This window comes from Corticium candelabrum, chromosome 12 (genome assembly GCF_963422355.1).
Source record: "Corticium candelabrum chromosome 12, ooCorCand1.1, whole genome shotgun sequence".
In the NCBI taxonomy this organism is placed as follows: Eukaryota; Metazoa; Porifera; class Homoscleromorpha; order Homosclerophorida; family Plakinidae; genus Corticium; species Corticium candelabrum.
The window spans coordinates 7,957,728-7,976,327 of NC_085096.1; the positions used below are offsets into that span (position 1 = coordinate 7,957,728).

Genomic DNA, 18,600 nt, shown 5'->3' on the forward strand with positions numbered 1-18,600 from the left:
TTTTTTAAAAGCCACTAAACAAAATCAGAGAGAGTCTAACTTACAACGCTTACGCAGTCATGACGTCATACACTTTTAGGTCTCGTTTTCCGCAATGCGAAACGTAAAGAAAACAATTTAGGGTCTACAGTATTCTCAAGAAACCTAACAATCAACGTAGTAACTATTAAGTTCTTAACAATATTGATAGTTGGTAAATTGTGACCTAATTATTGTGTTACTACATACCCACAGCGGGGTGTCCCTATAATTTTGTCCAAGTCTGTGTATATATATATATATATATATATATATATATATATATATATACAAGCCCCAATGCCCGGCTTCGCCCGTGGGACAACACATGCCAGGTGCTTCTCCTTTCCACTTCATAGCCCCGCAGTTGACACACGCGTTTGTCATAGAGCCAATACAACACAGAAGTGGAGGAGAGACAGGTCGCCTTTTTTTATAGGTAGAGAGTATAGCATTAATGACAGACAGACAAACAGACAGACAGACAGACAGGTCGCCTTTATAGGTAGAGATTATAGCAGAAAGTATCTAAAAATGCGTTTGATGGTTGGAGAGGCGGGGGGGGGGGGGGGGGGGGTGAAGTCAGGTCACGTACAGTTAGTATAGAGAACCGTTTACTGTCACTAATTAGCCGTGGTGTCAGTGCTTTTACCGTTTAGTAGCAGTCAGACAGAATTCTCATTCATAGTTATATCCCGTTCAATTGCCGTTTCTAAAATCCCGTTGATTGTATTAGCGATTGGTTGAAACCATTTCAACTTGGACGTTGCTGCCGTTGCGAGGAACAGGTGTATCGAACTTGGCATCTACTCGACACGTGTCTAGTTTCAAAAAATCCCGTTGATTGGATTGTTGATCCCGTTGAAGCCATTTCGACAGTCCCGTTGCGGAGAACAGGTGTATCAAACCTGGCATCTATAATCTCGATGTGAATTCCGTAACGTGCAATACTTACCCGGATAATCCGTTCCCCGTATATGACGAATGCCGACTCTTGCCATTTCGACAGTCCCGCTGAACGTGGTCTCTTCGAAGACGTTGCTGGCGATTCGGGGAACATGTGCATTAAACACGGCAGCTCTTCGACGGTCGTATCTAACGAAGTCACAACGCGTACCAACTCGTCATTTCGACAGTCCCGCTGAACGTCGTCTCTTCGAAGACGCTGCTGGTGTTTCGGGGAACAGGTGCATCAAACACGGCAGCTCTTCGACGGTCGTAGACTGGCAAACGACTGTGGGCGTATTTTTCAAGACCCGGATATCAGCAAAAATATCTTCCATTTGCCAGCATCACCCACAATAAACGACACGCTCAGCGCGTACCGTCCGACGTCGGGAACGGGCAGTCTAAATTTGGTGGAGATAAGATGCGCCGTTCCGGAGATATTCGCGCGCGAGCGGCGGGAGAAGTCAGGAAGACGATCACGGTCTCACTTTCGAGATTAATGAATTCGGCATGCGTGAGCCAAATTCGGCCAAGATCGGACTCGCCGTATTTGAGAAACGCTAGTACGGACGGACACACACACAGACAGACAGACACCTCTCCTTTATATATATATATAGATTAGTCTGTTAGATATAGGCATGTGTGTGTGTGTGTGTGTGTGTGTGTGTGTGTGTGTGTGTGTGTGTGTGTGTGTGTGTGTGTGTGTGATTAATTGTAAGTGATAAGTAGTATTTGCCAGGATTGGAATGTCCGACCAGACATTTCTAATGTCCGGCAAATTTTAAATTGACAGGACATGATGTCCGGTGGTCAGTCAAAGGCTATTTCGCACACTGTAATCATCTAACGACCTAAAAACAGTTGCTAGCCTCGGAGACCCATGCGCCAGTTTGTTTTTCTCCTCCTCCTCCACCGATATCTCTTTTTGTACGTTACACACGGATGTGAAACTTGAGAAAACGCTTTAGAATTATCCAAACTCTATTCTTTTGGTGATTAAGAAACTGAAAGGAATGCTAAGAAATTTGTTTCTTTCAAGCAGATTTGATCCAACGACTGCCATCAACGTTATTGCACATTTTGGACCAATTGCAGAGCAGTATTTGCAATTGCTTGTCCATGGCAACCAGAGACAATGGATGAAGCGCCAATCAAATCTAGGAAAGAGTTTGTCACTAAAACTGTGTAATTCGATCATGTTTCCCATTGTCAGGTCTACTCTCTGAAATTGTTTGCGATCTACATCGCACACAGAAGCAAAAATGACAAATAATTACGTACACATAAGATATTAACAATTTATATGGGAACCCAACATTTGCAACGTATATCCTGTATGTGATAACCTTTGGCTTTGAGTAACTAAGGTCTGTTCCAACTGCCATTGCATTAGCCTCGACACTAGGCCTTCCTTTGCTTTCGGTGGTTCTTCCACATGAGGATAGCAAGGGGCAGTATCATGTAATGTTGTCTCAGTAAAGCGAAGGGATGCCTAGTAACTCTTTATGGCATTAAACAACTTAAAGGCGTACTGCAGTGCAAAAATCAAAATTGTTTTTTGAGCTAAATTAAAATATCTACATGTGTGTACTTTAGAAAAAATTAGATTTTTAGCATGGGTTTTGAGAGAATGAGAGCAGTCGAAGCTACTACCACAATACTATTTCTGGAATGGGGCGTGTTAGCACACTGATGTCAGTGGAGGCAGAGTAGTGCTAGCATACTTACTAATTAGTATGGCGAGTTGTTCAGAATACGGCACGTTGGAGCGATCTTGCTACATGCAGTGATTCGGAAAGCGATTCAGAGGATTCATTGTCGTCGAATTCGTCGTTGAGTAGAGTGCTGGAGCACACAGGAGAGCAATCTCTCAATCCGTCGACGTGAACATCGTCATCTGAAGACGCAGCAGAAGACTTTGGATCTGTGGAACCATATATGTTTGAGCCACTCGCTGACAGTTCATCTGTCGATGTTGACGAACACAGTGAACATCTGTCTGACATGTCATGGTAAGTCCTATTGTGCAGAAGCGGAAGTTGCCGACGGCTGTACATGGGATGTCTGTAGATGTGATTGCGGTTACTACGAAATTATGAGTACTGTGCAAGTATGTGTGTGTGTGTGTGTGTGTGTGTGTGTGTGTGTGTGTGTGTGTGTGTGTTGCAACAAAATCGCAAAACGGAGTTCTTCGAAGTGACAGCTGCAACTCCATTATGCTCTGTTGGACCTTCCCAGCCGTCTCTTGTTCGTCAAACTTGTTTTTCCAACTTCTACGAAGCTGCGGATTTTTTGGAAACTGAAATACACTAAATCCAGACTGACTAGAGTTGTTGCAGCCTGCTGCAACACAATGCCACACCATACTCGAGTAACACAACAATGGATAGGGTACCTCCAATGACGTCAACGTGCTAATCCGCCCCATTTCGGAAATGGAAAGCAGAAGTAACTTCAACTGCTCTCGTTCTCTAGTACATTCGCAAAAAATCTAATTTTATTTTTTGTAAAGTACACATACTGTAAATCCACAAATTTCCGTATGCACTTTATTTTCATATTGTTCGTACAACTCCTAAATGTACTAAATTAAAATGCGTACTAAAAAATTTTTAAATGACAAACTGATATTACTAATAGCAATTAGCAATGTTGTTGATGTACTACAACACAATATATAACTAAACAATACACTGGTTTTACCATGACAGAAGACCAAAATGAAATTCTCTATGTATAACACGTCCAGTTTGCAATGTTATAGTGTCACTCAACTCATACTGTTTGTAAAAGCAATTTCTCCAGACGAGAGAATGCTTTCATCAGTCCACATTCTTCCGCAACTCGGGCAATGGTAAGCCTAGTCTTAGAGTTGTAGACGTGATACTGCCCTCTTTTTCTCCGCTTAGCTGGCGAGTTACCTTGATCCAGAGCTTCCTCTACACCGTCGTTCGCAGCTAAAGTATCGTTTTGATGAATCCCGGATGTCGCTCGATTTGGGTTGAGTAGCCATGATCTATTAGGTAGCAGTACTTGTTCTTTATATCTTTCGACGTCAGCCACACATGGGTACCACTTGCTTTAGTTTAGAACTCATGAATGACGAGCGACGCGACGATCACGTGGAATGAAACAGTTACCGTGCTAGCGTTCACTAAGATTGTCAGTAAAAGCCCGTACGAAAATAAAATGCGTACGAAAGGTCTTCTGGTCAAATGTACGAAATTAGATGCGTACGAAAATTTGTGGATTTACAGTATGTAGATCTTTTAACTTAGATCAAAAAGAATTTTTGATTTTTGCGCTGCAGTAGCTTTTTAACTAATTATGTCATTAGGAAAGCCCACCCTTTGTTGGTTTGTTTCATATTGCTAATGGTTTGCAAAAAGAGATCAGGTGTGTTTTCGTTTACAGCAGGGTATGCCGTCATACCAGAGGTATTGGAATGGAAAGGCACGAAATGCAGTCAGTAACTATGCATGCTGGCCTTTGCGATGCTGCTTACTGTTTATTTAACGTAGAGAAACGAGTGCAAAGACTGTACGGCCATGTCGCACGCAAAAAGGCAACGCAGTAGCAATTAGGCTACTGTACATGTATACCTTTGTTTTAAACTATCATTGCGCTCCCGGAATTGATCGAAAGCCATTGCAACTATGCGTGAAATTTCTTCGTGGCTGATGTCAGGCTGAAGCTACTCCAGAAGCAACCACACTGCTTGCAACTAAAAGAGATACCTTCACTCACTGCGATGTAGGGAGAATACTGGAACTGTTGCAACCTACAAACACGCTCAAACGATTCTCGGTCGGTAACGTCTGGCGCACAAGCTGTTGCAGCACACTAAATGACACCTGTGACGTGGGCGATTGTTTACTGATCTCAGAGGAAATCATCAGGAAGTAACTCAAATGTGATTTACAGTCGACCAATCATCATTTGCAAAATAGGTTAGGTGACGAGACATAATGAGTTACTAGGCCTTCCTTCACTTTATGGAGACAACATCACGTGATACAGCCCCGTTGCTATCTTCACGTGGAAGGACCACCTAAAGCGAAGGAACGTCTAGTGTCAAGGCTACCATTGCATATAATGATATTCAACTGCATAGGCACTAGAAACTTAGGATCCATATTCATGCAACATGCGTTATGATAACATCATGAAAACGTGATAAAGCTTATGCTTATGCTTAGGCCCTAATGGATCGAGACACGCCCTAGGTTGCACTTTTGCTCTCCTAGAAACTTACCAAACTAGAAGTGTAAAAGCTTTTTTCTAGAAAAGAAAGATTTAGGGATTATATTAAAAGTAACAGAAACAAGATCTATAGATAATATGAACCAAAGCCAGACATCATTAGTGAATCCTTCTAACCCACATTCCCTACGTTTTACATTTTTAGTGGGTTGGAAGGATCTACTAATGATGCCTGGCTTTGGTTCATATTATCTATAAATCTTGTTTCTGTTACTTTTTATGCAATCCCTACATCCATTTCTTTTTTCAGAGAAAAAGTTTAAAATTCTTGTTATAAGTGGATTACTACAGGTACTCAACATACAAAAGTCTTTGTGTTTCTGTGTTAGTCAGACAGATTTTTATGAATGGTGACGACTATGTGCAGGCTATTTTTATGTTTGACACCAGCATTGCTTGTGTTGTTGGAGATAACTCAGAGAGGGAGATCATATTCACAGTGTGTCAGTGTCAATAGTTTATGTATCTCTGCGAGCAACCGCATCTGTGTAGAACATACTTATAGTTTTATGGAATACAATGACAATACTGTGGAAAAGACAAAATACACGTATCATGCATTGCTGCTTGAACTTCTGAATGAATAGCCGACCAGTGGTGATTCTGAAGTGTAAGAAACACTGTTTATGAGTTTGATATATGTTTCTGCTGGGCTACCTGTCATTGAGGGCTTGTTTGATATCGAATTCTAAGAGGATGTTCACACTGCTGGTTAGACCTTGGTTAAGTTAGGTTAACTAAAGTGTCGTATAACTTAAAATTATCGACAATTTCACAAGCAAACTAAGCGTACGCTAGGGGTTATGGTCTCTACTCTTTATTTAATATTGATAGGTAGCAAATGGCTTGTGCTAATTTCTCTGTTTCCCATGGCCGGAATTGCATCATGCATTGTTCCCGTGCTAGGTACCCGTATGTGTGAGATCATTGGTAAACATTACGACAGCAACAGCTTGGTCCTGTTTGTTCTAGAACATCATCAGCCATCTATATAGAGCCCAGCTCAGCTGTCTCTACTACAACTTTCTCGATGTTTTCGTCTTTGTTCACTTGAATGACCAGAAACCTTGCACTGACATCATTCAAGCGGGTCAACTGGAATGGAGGAAGAGCTGGGGTCTAATTAATAAATGGAACCATAGGTCCAGCTAGTGCATTGTCCACCAACAATATTACGTACGCTTTGAGAGAGGGAGGTGCTTAAGGAAAATGCATGCTTTGTATGCTTGTGAAATTGTCGATAATTGTAAATGTTTCCTAACTCAAGTTAACCATGTGGTTGAAAGCTAGGAAGAGCTAGTAACTGCACAAACCACTCAAGAATATCCAGCAGGCTGGAACTCATCTGGATTTGTCAATAATCTGCCTCTGGCGCCTCTTCTTCTCAGCCTTTTTCTAGCTGTAAAGTTATTAATAGAAAGTATGTTGCTGCATTTCGATGAAGCACTGCTGGCATTTTCATGAACTAAACGAGACACGTGACTTGCCTTAGTGAGCATGAGCAATGTAACAGAGTCTAACCCAATGTTAATCATGGTCTAGAGGTTGGTTACGCTAACCACACTCTAACCACATTCTAACCCAAAGTTAACCATGGACATTGGTTAACTAAAGTTGGTGTCACACTAAGCTTGGTAACCTATCCTGTAACCAGATAGTCTAACCAGCAGTGTGAATACACTCTAAATGAGTTTATTGGTTCAACATTCTTGTCTATGCTTATGCCAAATACTGAAATTATGTAGGACTAGCTAATGCCCACAGAAATTCTGCTGTGACCAGTTGTTCTCCTTTCAGTAATCCTTGTGCTGCCTATTATCTCGGGTGCATACCCCACTGGATGCTTGAGACGCAATTACCTATCATATGTCTCATATGTTGCTAACACCCTGGGCAACTGTTTGCTCATGAAATCATGATTGTAGGATAAGTGGACAATTTAGGTCTAAGCTATGCAACAATGTGTAGTTCTGTTTGGACTTACAACCACTTGCACACAAGTTGGTTCATTCTTTAATAGAATGCGTATGTTTTGCATTTCTGATTGTATGTTTAGCTCTTGTTAAATGGTAGTGAAGTATTGTTTCTGGTTTGCGTGTCTATTGTGCATAGTTTCTTTATCAGAAATGGATGGAAAGTTAAGGCCTGTCCACACTGGCAACTGGATCGCGATCTGATTGTGATAAATCCAATCCACATCGCGAGGTGGTTTCGATCGCGATTGGTTGAATTCAATTAGAAATAGTGGGCGTTACCCTCAGGTACGCTACGCGTGTAGTCAGAACATCTAGCACTCCTCACTCATCTTTGTTCTCGCTCACCTTACAGCGCTGTATCAACGCTTTCCACAAACAAAGAAGCCACACCTACACATCAATCATCAGTCACGTGATATTGAAAATGAGGCTGAGGTAGCGTTTTCAAAGTGCAGTGTGGACACTCGCTATCCTGATCGGATGATTCATTCTGGTCTAGTGTGGACAGGGCTTTATTAACAAACTTTAGTGAACTGTGATAGTAGTTGTATAAAACTGATAGATTCAATGCTTGTCTTGACTTGTGGATCTGCTGTTACAGGAACAATGAACCTGAAGGAGATTCTGATGAGTCAGAAGGTTAGATGTCTGTCAAAGTAGTCTACAGTCTTTTGATTGCTTGTGTTACTATTCTGATGCATGTACTATTACGTCATTGTTAGCACAACTGCAGTCTGCTGCTGTACATGGTAACCCTGTAGTTTTGCTTAATTAAATATGTATTGTTGATAAACAACTGTAATTGCCAATAAGCGATAGGCTGTGTAACTTTGTATGTAATGAGGTCACTTATAGAAGCTGGGCAGGTCAGGATTGCCTCATGTGAGTCTAGTTTATGCTTTGTGTCTGTTGTGTGCTCAAGCAAGATTATGTTTTTGCCAATTCATGTTCGAATGCATTTGTCAAGTGACAATGGCTGCCACTTTTTTGTAGGGATAGTTTGTTGTTACCTGTTCTCTGTAGTGAAATAAAAAGTTAGAAATAATCTGCAGAGTTGCCAGGTGTGTTAGGTGCTGCTGTTGCACGCTGACTACAAATGAATACTGTTAATAGTGTTATGGTTGCAACGTATGAACATTGACCTATTTGCACCTTTCTCTGATTTCTGTGATTTATTGACGTTTATCCTGTGGACTAATTAAAGAAGAGGCGCAGTTAACAATTAGGTGACGTCCAGTAGCTTTTTATTTCAAGCATAGTGAATTTAGTCTCGCATAGCCAATATCCCGCCGGAAGTATGATGGCAGAGAGGGTCTGGCTACACGAGACTATAGTGAATTGTGTTAGTCATGAAATGAGTAGTTTGCATATGTTCAAAGGCAGCACGAAGTCACTAAGTATCAGCAGTTATGACAGTTTGGTTTAGTAGATTTTTTCTCTAGTGGAGGCAGATGGAGAAGAAGCTGAAGATGAAAGCAGTGGAGAATCTGCTGAAGTTGAAGAAGGCTCAGAAGAGGCAGATAGTGACGAAGAAGGGAGAGAGGAAGAGGAGGAAGAAGGTAGTGATTATGACGAAGAAGAAGAAGAAGAAGCAGGTCTAGCGTATCTACAGAAAAGTAACTTAGAGGTATTTAATGACCTACTTGATTCTTTTGCTCCACGTTTTAGGACATCAAATTTTGTAATGGTTTGTGATGATTTGTGCTGTCTTTGCGTAGGACGACGAAGAAGGGCCGGCATTCAACCCTGCCGGAGAAGATGGTGAATCAGAGGACATAGAAGACGATGCCGACGAGGAAGTGGTTGAACTTCTTGGTGGCGAGCAGGCGACGAGAGGAAAGAAGAGAAAGAGAGACGTTGAAGATGTAGGAGACAGGGAGAGATGAAGGGGTGAAAGATAGATGATGCGTGAACTGTTTGTTAGTTGGTTGATACGTTCTTTTGCTGTTCCACTACGTGGGGTACTTGTGAATATCAGCGACGCCGGAGTGTTTGTTCTAGCGCGGGTGTTGTGCGTGCATAGACATAGATACAACAGTAGATTGAATGTGAAAGCCTGCAATTCTGTCTGCATGTCTTGGGGTTGCTTCTGTTGGAAATATCGTTGCTGGTGTAAGTATCTTTCCTGGCTTCCATGATTTGTCCGGACCCCTGTAGTTCGATCCTAACCCAGACATCTTCTCCAGTGACAAACTCTTTGACCTCAATACCTTTGAATGCAGTTGCTGCTTTACCTGCTTGTCTGAAACCGTCTCAGCGACTATGGGTTTCAGTAAAAACGATTGTGTCCTCAGCTTCTTAATTATTTTCAAAAGCAAGTCACTTGGTTACATCAGTGGTAGAATGTGGTATCAATCTAAAACTCAGAAGAAATCAAGCCAGTATTAAGTTAATGATAATGCACCTGTCTCTTCCTAGTCTTCAAAGGTGACTTGAATGTATGGACTAATCGCTCGACTTGTTCATTGCTAGCTGGATGGTATGGATCAAGCAAGACTCTGATTGGCTTAGAAGGCTATTTTCGAATCATTTGGTGAAGTTCGCGCGCTCTCTGGTCTGGAAGTTCGAGGCTAAGTATATCTTTTGTAGTAGAGCGCAGTAACTGTTAGCAATACGGTGTCTTTCTTTTGGCCTCTTGACTCCATGTACATACAATTGTATCAGCCTCTCGTTACATTTGGCGGAGAACTGTTTTGTTAATTCGTCTTGTCTAGGGTTTACGTTTGTCTGAGGGTATGGCGTGCGATCTCTGCCAAAACTCCTACAACGCAAACAGACTGCGGTAGTACAACGCAAACAGACTGCGGTAGCACAACGCAAACAGACTTCGGTTGCACAACGCAAACAGACTTCGGTTGCACAACGCAAACAGACTGCGGTAGCACAACGCAAACAGACTTCGGTTGCACAACGCAAACAGACTTCGGTTGCACAACGCAAACAGACTGCGGTAACACAACGCAAACAGACGTCTGTGTAGCACAACGCAAACAGACGTCGGTTGCACAACGCAAACAGACTTCAGTAGCACAACGCAAACAGACGTCTGTGTAGCACAGCGCAAACAGACGTCGATAACATGCACAACGCAAACAGAAGTCGATAGCACAACGCAAACAGTAGAAGTTGCCGAAGTTCATTTCTTTTGCCCGGTCAATGCGTATTTATGATAAAATGATAGTGACGCATAGTCACTCTAGAGAACAAGTCTAGAAACATTTGAGAAAATGATGGGTATGTAGGGATGGGTATGTGAGTGAGGCGCTACATAGTCTGGCTGACAAAAGTGAAATGTGACGCGTTTCCTAGACGACCTAAATTCTGAGACTAGTGTCAGCGTTAGTAGTCTGGCTACAATTCGGACCGTTTACATTCTAGTGTTCTCGGTTCTGAGATTTTTTACTGAGTTATAAGAAATCTGGATAGGACGCGTTTGGATACTTTGAATGGGCGGCCATTTTAGGTTCTTCGCACCATGATAGATTGGGAAGGCCCGCACTCTCTGATAGATTGGGTGACCACAGCCATGTCGACATGGCAAACATGACATCACCTGTTGATGGTCAAAGCAGCAGGATGTACGCATTGACCCTCTAGCAGACAGTGATTCATTTGGCATCGATATCTATTTGACAATGAAGGATATTGCCTTATCTCAAATAAGAGATCTTTGAATAGAATTTCGCTTAGTATTGAGTTGTCATGAAATTTGACTAGCAAATGATTTTCCCTACGTAGGAAAAATCATACCCTGCAACTCTGTAAACTTACGCTGTATCCTGCAGAGTTAATTAATCTTCTTTACCACCAATAACTTGCATGTGCAATCAACTCTTCTCTATATGGGTACGTACTAGACTCAGGTGGTGTCTACTTGAGGTCGAACGGAAGCTCAACGTTGTCCACAGTGTACTGCAAGGTCTGCAGGCTCTAGAGCATGCGTATGAGTAAGCAACTGCATGCGTGTTGTTTGCGTTGTGCAACCGACGTCTGTTTGCGTTGTGCTACACAGACGTCTGTTTGCGTTGTACTAGCGCAGTCTGTTTGCGTTGTGCAACCGAAGTCTGTTTGCGCTGTACTAGCGCAGTCTGTTTGCGCTGTACTAGCGCAGTCTGTTTGCGTTGTGCAACCGCAGTCTGTTTGCGTTGTGCTACCGAAGTCTGTTTGGCGTTGTACGTGCAACCGACGTCTGTTTGCGTTGTGCTACCGACGTCTGTTTGCGTTGTGGGAGTTTTGGCAGAGATCGCACGCCATACTGAGGTCTAAGTTTTTAGCTATGCCGAAGTTGAGAAGCCGCAAAGGTCATGCTCGTTCACCGTCTGTTCGTTCTGTCAGTCCTGAACCCACTAATGGCCACGATACGGATGAGTCTGTTCGTCCTTTGATGGTCTCATACTAAGCAGTTCAGCTAGATAAATTCTGGGGAGGTGACGTTGAACACCTGTAGCTCGACAGTTGGCTGTTTCGTGTTCAAGCTGTCTCTGATCTGGAACGTTGGACACCCGCCCATCGTTTACAACACGCCACTGTCGCACTCACTGGACCTGCTCGTGTCGAGTATGGGACAGATTCGAAGGCTTACTGCGCAATCAGTTGGGCTCAAAAATTCTGCACGCGATAATTATATTCTAGGCGCAAGCGGATGTCTGTTCGCACGAAAATGTGTCTATACGTTTTGCTCTCGATTTCGTCGCTCAATATAGCTGATGTTGCAGTAACTGTTGATTTTAAATAGAGTAGTTAATTCAGTCAGTCGTATTTGTGTTCTTCTTACGGTCTCCCACGCTTCAACCGATATTTTAGACCCGACAACCAGGCCATGCATCACAGGTACCTTTGGTTTTGCTGACAGCGATTGTCGACGTCGTTTTAAACAATGATGCACCTCCGTCTTGTTCTAGCTCTGTCGTTAGAGCTCGTCTGCTTTGATTAAGACCGCCCCTCGTCTTCACAACTGCCTCAACTGAACGCGCTTCTTGACAGTTAGTCCGACGTGTTGGCGCGGCATTTGGACGATTTAGGTCGTACTAGTCTGTTGACACATCACATCGACGACCCGCCCATTAACGTGCCGCCTTAGTGTCTACTGCCTTTGACCAGAGATGAAGTAGAACGAAAAATCGACATCATGATGCACAGGTGCATGTTGTTCGCCCATCCAGTTCACCTTGGGCTAGTCCGGTAGTGCTTGTAGATAGAGCAGACGGCAGTAAACGTTTCGGTGTTGACTATCGACGAGTAAATAGTTTAATGCATGTACACGTACGGGGATTGAACATCCGGGAATGACGAAAGCGCGGCGAGACTGGTTACGAGTCTGTGTTGACGATACCTTGGATCTTCTTTCTCAGAAACAGTTCTTTTCTACCCTTGATCTTAGGTCGGGTACACTAGCAGCTTTTTGTCGCCCCTGATGACTGTTACAGACATTGAGAAAACAAACAATATGAGTGGTTCAGACACAAAGTTAGTAGCAATTTCTCGGCAGAGTTGGATTTGCTTGCATGAAGTAGCCACCATCCGAGGAGACGAATTGCATGAGTTCTTCTCAAACTGTGCTGTGATACAAACTGATCCACCCAGAGGTTTCTATCATCGAAAGTGTTACCAAGAATACACAAATAAAGTCAACATTGAGCGGTTCATTCGAAAGCAGTAACCTATAGCTAGTGTGGTGCAAGATGCAACGGCTAGCCAAACAACGCTGCCTTCTCAGGAAAGATCAAGAAGAAGCGCAATTACACCAACAAATTTGCTTTGTGCGTCATTTGCCAACGGAACTCCAGCAAACAGAAGCGGTCACAATTCCGTCTGAGTGAGTGCCAGCTGGATAGTGGTGCATCCAGACTACAAAAGGCTGCAGAGATTAAACACGACCAACGCATCAAACTCGGTTTGAGAGGAGAAGACCTTTCTGCTAAAGAAGTGAAGTATCACAAGACTTGTTACAAACGATTTACGCGGTGCGTTGATCAAGTCAAGCTTGACAAAGAAACTGAACAAGATGATAGAGATGGAGCTGACTCTGCTGATGACGATGTAGATGAGCAGCAATGGGAAAAATTAGTCGACTTTATTAGAGTCAACATTTTGGAGAATAGACAAGTTTATAAATCTAAGGATTTAGTAAAAGACATGGTGTTCATAACTGGTGGAAATGACTGTATTCGAACTGACCGTCTAAAATGTTTACTAGAACGACACTTTGCATTAATCTCACGAAAATCGCTGTCAATTTAGGCGAAGACACGTCTGCTGCGCTCCCTGGCATACACGCTTTTTCTGGCTGCGGCACGACGAGTGCCTTTGCTGGAAAAGGCAAAACAAAGATCTTTCGCTTAGCTTCTCAAAACGACTGTTTACGTCTTGCGATGACCAGATTAGGATGCAGCTTGACTCCGACTGAAGAGTTGTTTACTGAATGTGAGAAGTTTGTATGCCATCTTTACGGTTTGCCAACTTGTACCAGTGTCAACGAGGTTCCGTACGAGTTATTTCGCATGAAGTGCTCGAAAGCGCAGGAGATGCCACCAACTCAAGATGCTCTTCGACAGCATGTATTACGGGTTAATTACCAAAGTTTTGTACGGAAAAATGCTTTGTGCTCTATGCAGAATCTGCCTAGTCCGCACGGTCGCGGATGGATTGTTGAAACTGATAAAAACGGTTCTCACATACATGTCTGCTGGATGACACAGTTTCCTGCCCCGCTGTTGGAGCTGGTAAGCTGCAAGTGCAATGTCGGATGTACTACACAGCAATGTTCGTGTCTTCGTGCTGCTTTGTGCTGTACCGATGCATGTGGTTGCAGAAATTGCAAGAATTCGAGCAAGCAACTAGACCTTCCTAGTCCAGTACTATTGGAAGAAGAAACTCCAGAATCAGACATTCAGACTGATGATAGCGATAATGATGACTGTAGTGATAGCGAATAAGTGATCAAGCGTATGATTGCAAGCACGCGCGAATTAATTCAATTATTTTAGTCTAGTAGATCAAGTTATTTCTAGAAGCAAATTGATGCAATAAAAATTCTAAACAGATTAAATTGCAATACGAAAAATATAGATATAATGTTGTACTCGCAAAAATGCTTACTTTGATTCAGCGATACCTAATGCTGTGAAGCAACTCCAAGACTGTAGCAATCGGAAGTCCCGGATAAACCAAAAAGTTGTTGCCTTTCTATTTCTTGCATAAATGGCATGCTTCCTTTGTTGGCGCTAGTTGTAGAATTGCAGTAGTCAATTAAGTAGAGATTCTACGCCTTGAGAAACGCTCGTCAGGCAGAGCTCTAGCAGAACTGTATCTAGAGAGAGTTGCGACAACCCGTATTTTGGACGCCATTTTGACTCCAACTGCGCAACTACAATAATCTGGAAAAAATCGTATGAAACAAATGACGTTTCCATACTAGACTGAGCTGTTACCCTACTCAAGCAGAAACTTGTAGCGTAAAATCGACGTCGACTGAACGTCAGTACGTATCGCTTCTCGTTGGTCCTGGTTTCAGAAAGTAGTCGCTGAGAGATATGAAGCTTACAACAAACCGAATTACACCCTAGATTTGTTCCTCGCACCCTATGCACTCTAACAGAAACCTTCGAAGGAGAACTAGGAGATCGGAACGTCACTTTCCAAGGACTCTTGCAGAACCTCTCGCGTTAGCCTCGGAATTCGGTTCATGTCACCCTAACTGTGCAACATGTATCCTAGACTTCTCTGTGAGCATAGTGAGACGTACAATCTTTTGAAAACGATCAATCAGTTAAAGAAATTATCAAGCGAGACTACGCAAACTACAAAAGGCAGTAAATATTCTAAGCAGTAATCATACTCTCCCTCCCTCCCTCCCTCCCTCCCTCCCTCGCTCCCCTCCCTCCCTCGCTCCCCTCCCTCCCTCCCTCCCTCGCTCCCCTCCCTCCCTCGCTCCCCTCGCTCCCCTCCCTCCCCCTCCTCCCCCTCCCCCCTCCTCCCCCTCCCCCCTCCTCCCCTCCCTCCCCTCCCCTCTCCTCCCCTCCCCTCTCCTCCCCTCCCTCCCTCCCCTCCCCTCCCTCCCCTCCCCTCCCTCCCCTCCCCTCCCTCCCCTCCCCTCCCTCCCTCCCCCTCCCTCCCTCCCCTCCCTAATTCCCCCCTCCTCCCCTCCCTAATTCCCCCCTCCTCCCCTCCCTAATTCCCCCCTCCTCCCCTCCCTAATTCCCCCCTCCTCCCCTCCCTAATTCCCCCCTCCTCCCCTCCCTAATTCCCCCCTCCTCCCCTCCCTAATTCCCCCCTCCTCCCCTCCCTAATTCCCCCCTCCTCCCCTCCCTAATTCCCCCCTCCTCCCCTCCCTAATTCCCCCCTCCTCCCCTCCCTAATTCCCTAATACAAACTGCAAAAATTAATAGTTGCTCTAAATAACAAAAAGTCTTTATGCCCATAAAATTTTAAATTTACGTGAGTCACTGAGCAACCTAAAAAGAAACAACAGCAACAGCAACCATCACAACAGCAACAACAACAATAACCTCTTTAAAGTAAAAGAGAAAAACAAAGTAACAATTTTAAAAAGTAAAAATTAATTAAAACTCAAAGGTTAATATTAAATTTTTAAAAATATTTAGCTAAATTTTAAATTGAAATGTTAAAATTTTAAATTCAAAAATATTAGGTCTTTCAAATTGCTGTTTTGAAAATAAAATTAAGAATTAGAAAATAAAAGCAGAAAATTACAAAATTAGATACATAAAAACTGTAATACAAAAACATAGAAGGGTCCAACCGCCCATTGACCCTCTATGTCTGCATAAATAAGACATGTATATTTTCATTACCTGTTGACAATGTTGTCCCTGAGGAGATGTATAGTAATTTAATTAATACGTTAATTGATGTATATGTAAGTACAAAATGTGATTGCTGATATACATTCCTATAGACTAGGAATAAATGTACGGACATAGTTTTGAATGCATGATGAAAAAAGACACTGAAACATACAAGTGGGTGTAATGACAGCAACAGAACGTTTACTAATTAATCAAATATCTCAAACAAAGGTAGAGTGATGTCTTCCATTCTACATAACTACATGGTATACACAATTCACATCCTTCCTACTTCACATTTGTTATCAGTTTTCTCATTGCCATGCTTCGACTTCCCAGTTCTCCTCCTACTTCGGTTGTTTCCAAGTTATGTTTCCTTTTCCTTTGTACTCCCTTGCAGAAAATGTGCAGACATACATTGAAATATCTAGCTATCATTTTCCTCTTAATATTATGACATGTGGGATAGACACAGTCATCAGTGAGTTCTTCAGCCATCTGTATCAAAACCTCTTTCACATTTCTGGTAGCCATCAAAGTATCTTCTGCTATACTTCAAAACATTTGCTCTACTTTCAACATCATATCAAATGTGCAACCTGTAACATGCTCAAGACTGCCCTTCTTGAATTCTCTCAAACTAGTTAGTGTTGCAAAACTGCTATGATCTGGAGCTGAATTTAAGACATACTCAAGGCAAGCATCACACACTACCTCATATTTCTTAATACTAAGGACACAATAACCCACAGTCATCATCTTGATAGCTTCCACGATTCCCACCTAGAGGTTTCATAAACTGAGCAATGCTGATGATTTTTAGTGCACATTTGAAAGCCACAGGTGATGGTACAGGATTGTTTAGCCTTACTACTCTAAAAAGGTTCTCAAGACAATCTTGAGTGAGGTGTGAAGTCAGCAGAAACTTATGTCCACTACCAAGCAACTCCTCTTGTATGTCCAGCACAGAAGTTGTTGCCATTATGACACCTACTTGCACAGACTTCCAGTTTTCTCTTCCACTAATCTTCAAAGACTTGAAGAGTGCAACCACAGACCAAATAAAAAAAATCCATTATGTTAGCAGAAGTACAGCATGCCAATGAAATATGTGATGAGAACGAGCATGCACAAACTAACATGCATTCATGATCATTTCAAACAAGATGACATATCTCGATACAAACCATTAGCCTCATCAGGTGACAGATGGTCTTTTTGCATAGCATCAGCAGCATAGCTGTGATCTTGCACATCTGTTGTTACTTGGACACCAGCATTCAGAGAGTCTTCTTCCTTTGTGCTGTTTCAAGACTTTCTGCTATTCTTGGAGCCAATTTTCCGGTGGGGAAATATTGTTGGTACTGCATTCCATTTCAGTTTCTTCTTTCCATCTTTCCTGTGTTGCTCAAATTAAGAGCTATCAAAATGAGCCTTGAAGAAATAAACAGAAATTTTACAAGGTGCTTCTTACGGTAATTTTACTAGTATCAAGTGTGGGCAGTAAATGTATAGGTATATACAGTCGCAAAAGTCATACTGCCGCATGAAACTAACAATCAATTATATTCTTGTACCCTGTGCACACAGTCTAGCTACAGCACTCTACCAGGCCTAAGACGTTTTTGTTAGCTAAGACGTTCTTTTTGACATTTGTTCATACATGCTTGTACACAATGTTCTTCTTACGTCACACAAGTAAGAATAAAGTGTAGGAGTCCAATTCTTTCGGATGACTCGATTTGTCCACACTTTTCTTCTGGCAGGATCGAGCGGAAACCTGTACATGGTATGCCCTTTCTCATGTCTGTTGGAACAACCCCACGCACAGCAGGCGGGCATTGCTCTCAACCTTCGATAGTCAAAGAACAAAACAAAAACAATCAGTATCACGAATCTCGTACACGCGCAGTTGGAGTCAAAATGGCGCCCATGCGTCACGTGACCTCAAACACCTATGTCGCAACTCTCTTTATATATAGGCTCGAGTGTCCAGCCGGTCATCTCTCCCCGCGGCGGAGAAAGACCGGCTGGAGACATTCGCCACTCAAACAAACCGCCGACTCTCTATCCTCCAATCAGAGTGCCGTTCAATGTTTGTGCATCCTCGATAGGGATGCACGTCTCTATTGGCTCTTTGCTAATGTAATTTCGCTCTGATGCAAATGCATGTAGTCTCGACACGTGCCATCCAAGTCTACAAAACAACAGGTCAACTCTTTCCAGCTCTTCTCGTTGTCTGTCTCTCGTTCTAAGAGCGCTAGACTCAAAGTTTACCACAGAAGCCAACCAAAGGTCGACCGCGCAATGTACGCAAATCATAGCTCTGCACGTCGCCCTGCGTTGAGTGCAAATACCACGCTTTGCAGATGGTCTACTCGTTCAATGCATGCAAAGTACGACACCGTAAGCGACTAGAAGTTGTTTTGCATGCGCTGCCTATTCCTCCAAGTACGAAACGGAAGACAACGGAGAAGACGACATGCAGGTGTAGCTCACATGCTAACGAAATGTGATATCAGACGGTAAAAGCAATTGACTACTAAGTTACAAAGCCATTAGTAGAGGGCCAATAGAGATAGTGC

The 18,600-nt window shown here is 42.9% G+C and overlaps 2 long non-coding RNA genes across 2 annotated transcripts; one reads left to right on the plus strand and one right to left on the minus strand.

Annotated features, from left to right (window-relative positions):
- The first annotated feature begins 7,697 nt into the window (after window positions 1–7,697).
- On the plus strand, window positions 7,698–9,270 carry LOC134188037 (uncharacterized). The gene is made up of 3 exons (XR_009971239.1): window positions 7,698–7,847; window positions 8,651–8,835; window positions 8,927–9,270. It is a non-coding gene; the product is annotated as an uncharacterized LOC134188037 (long non-coding RNA).
- A 7,167-nt stretch (window positions 9,271–16,437) lies between these two features.
- LOC134187860 (uncharacterized) lies at window positions 16,438–17,913 on the minus strand. Its single transcript, XR_009971182.1, has 2 exons — window positions 17,705–17,913; window positions 16,438–17,449 (listed from the first exon to the last, which is right to left on the minus strand). It is a non-coding gene; the product is annotated as an uncharacterized LOC134187860 (long non-coding RNA).
- Window positions 17,914–18,600: the final 687 nt, after the last annotated feature.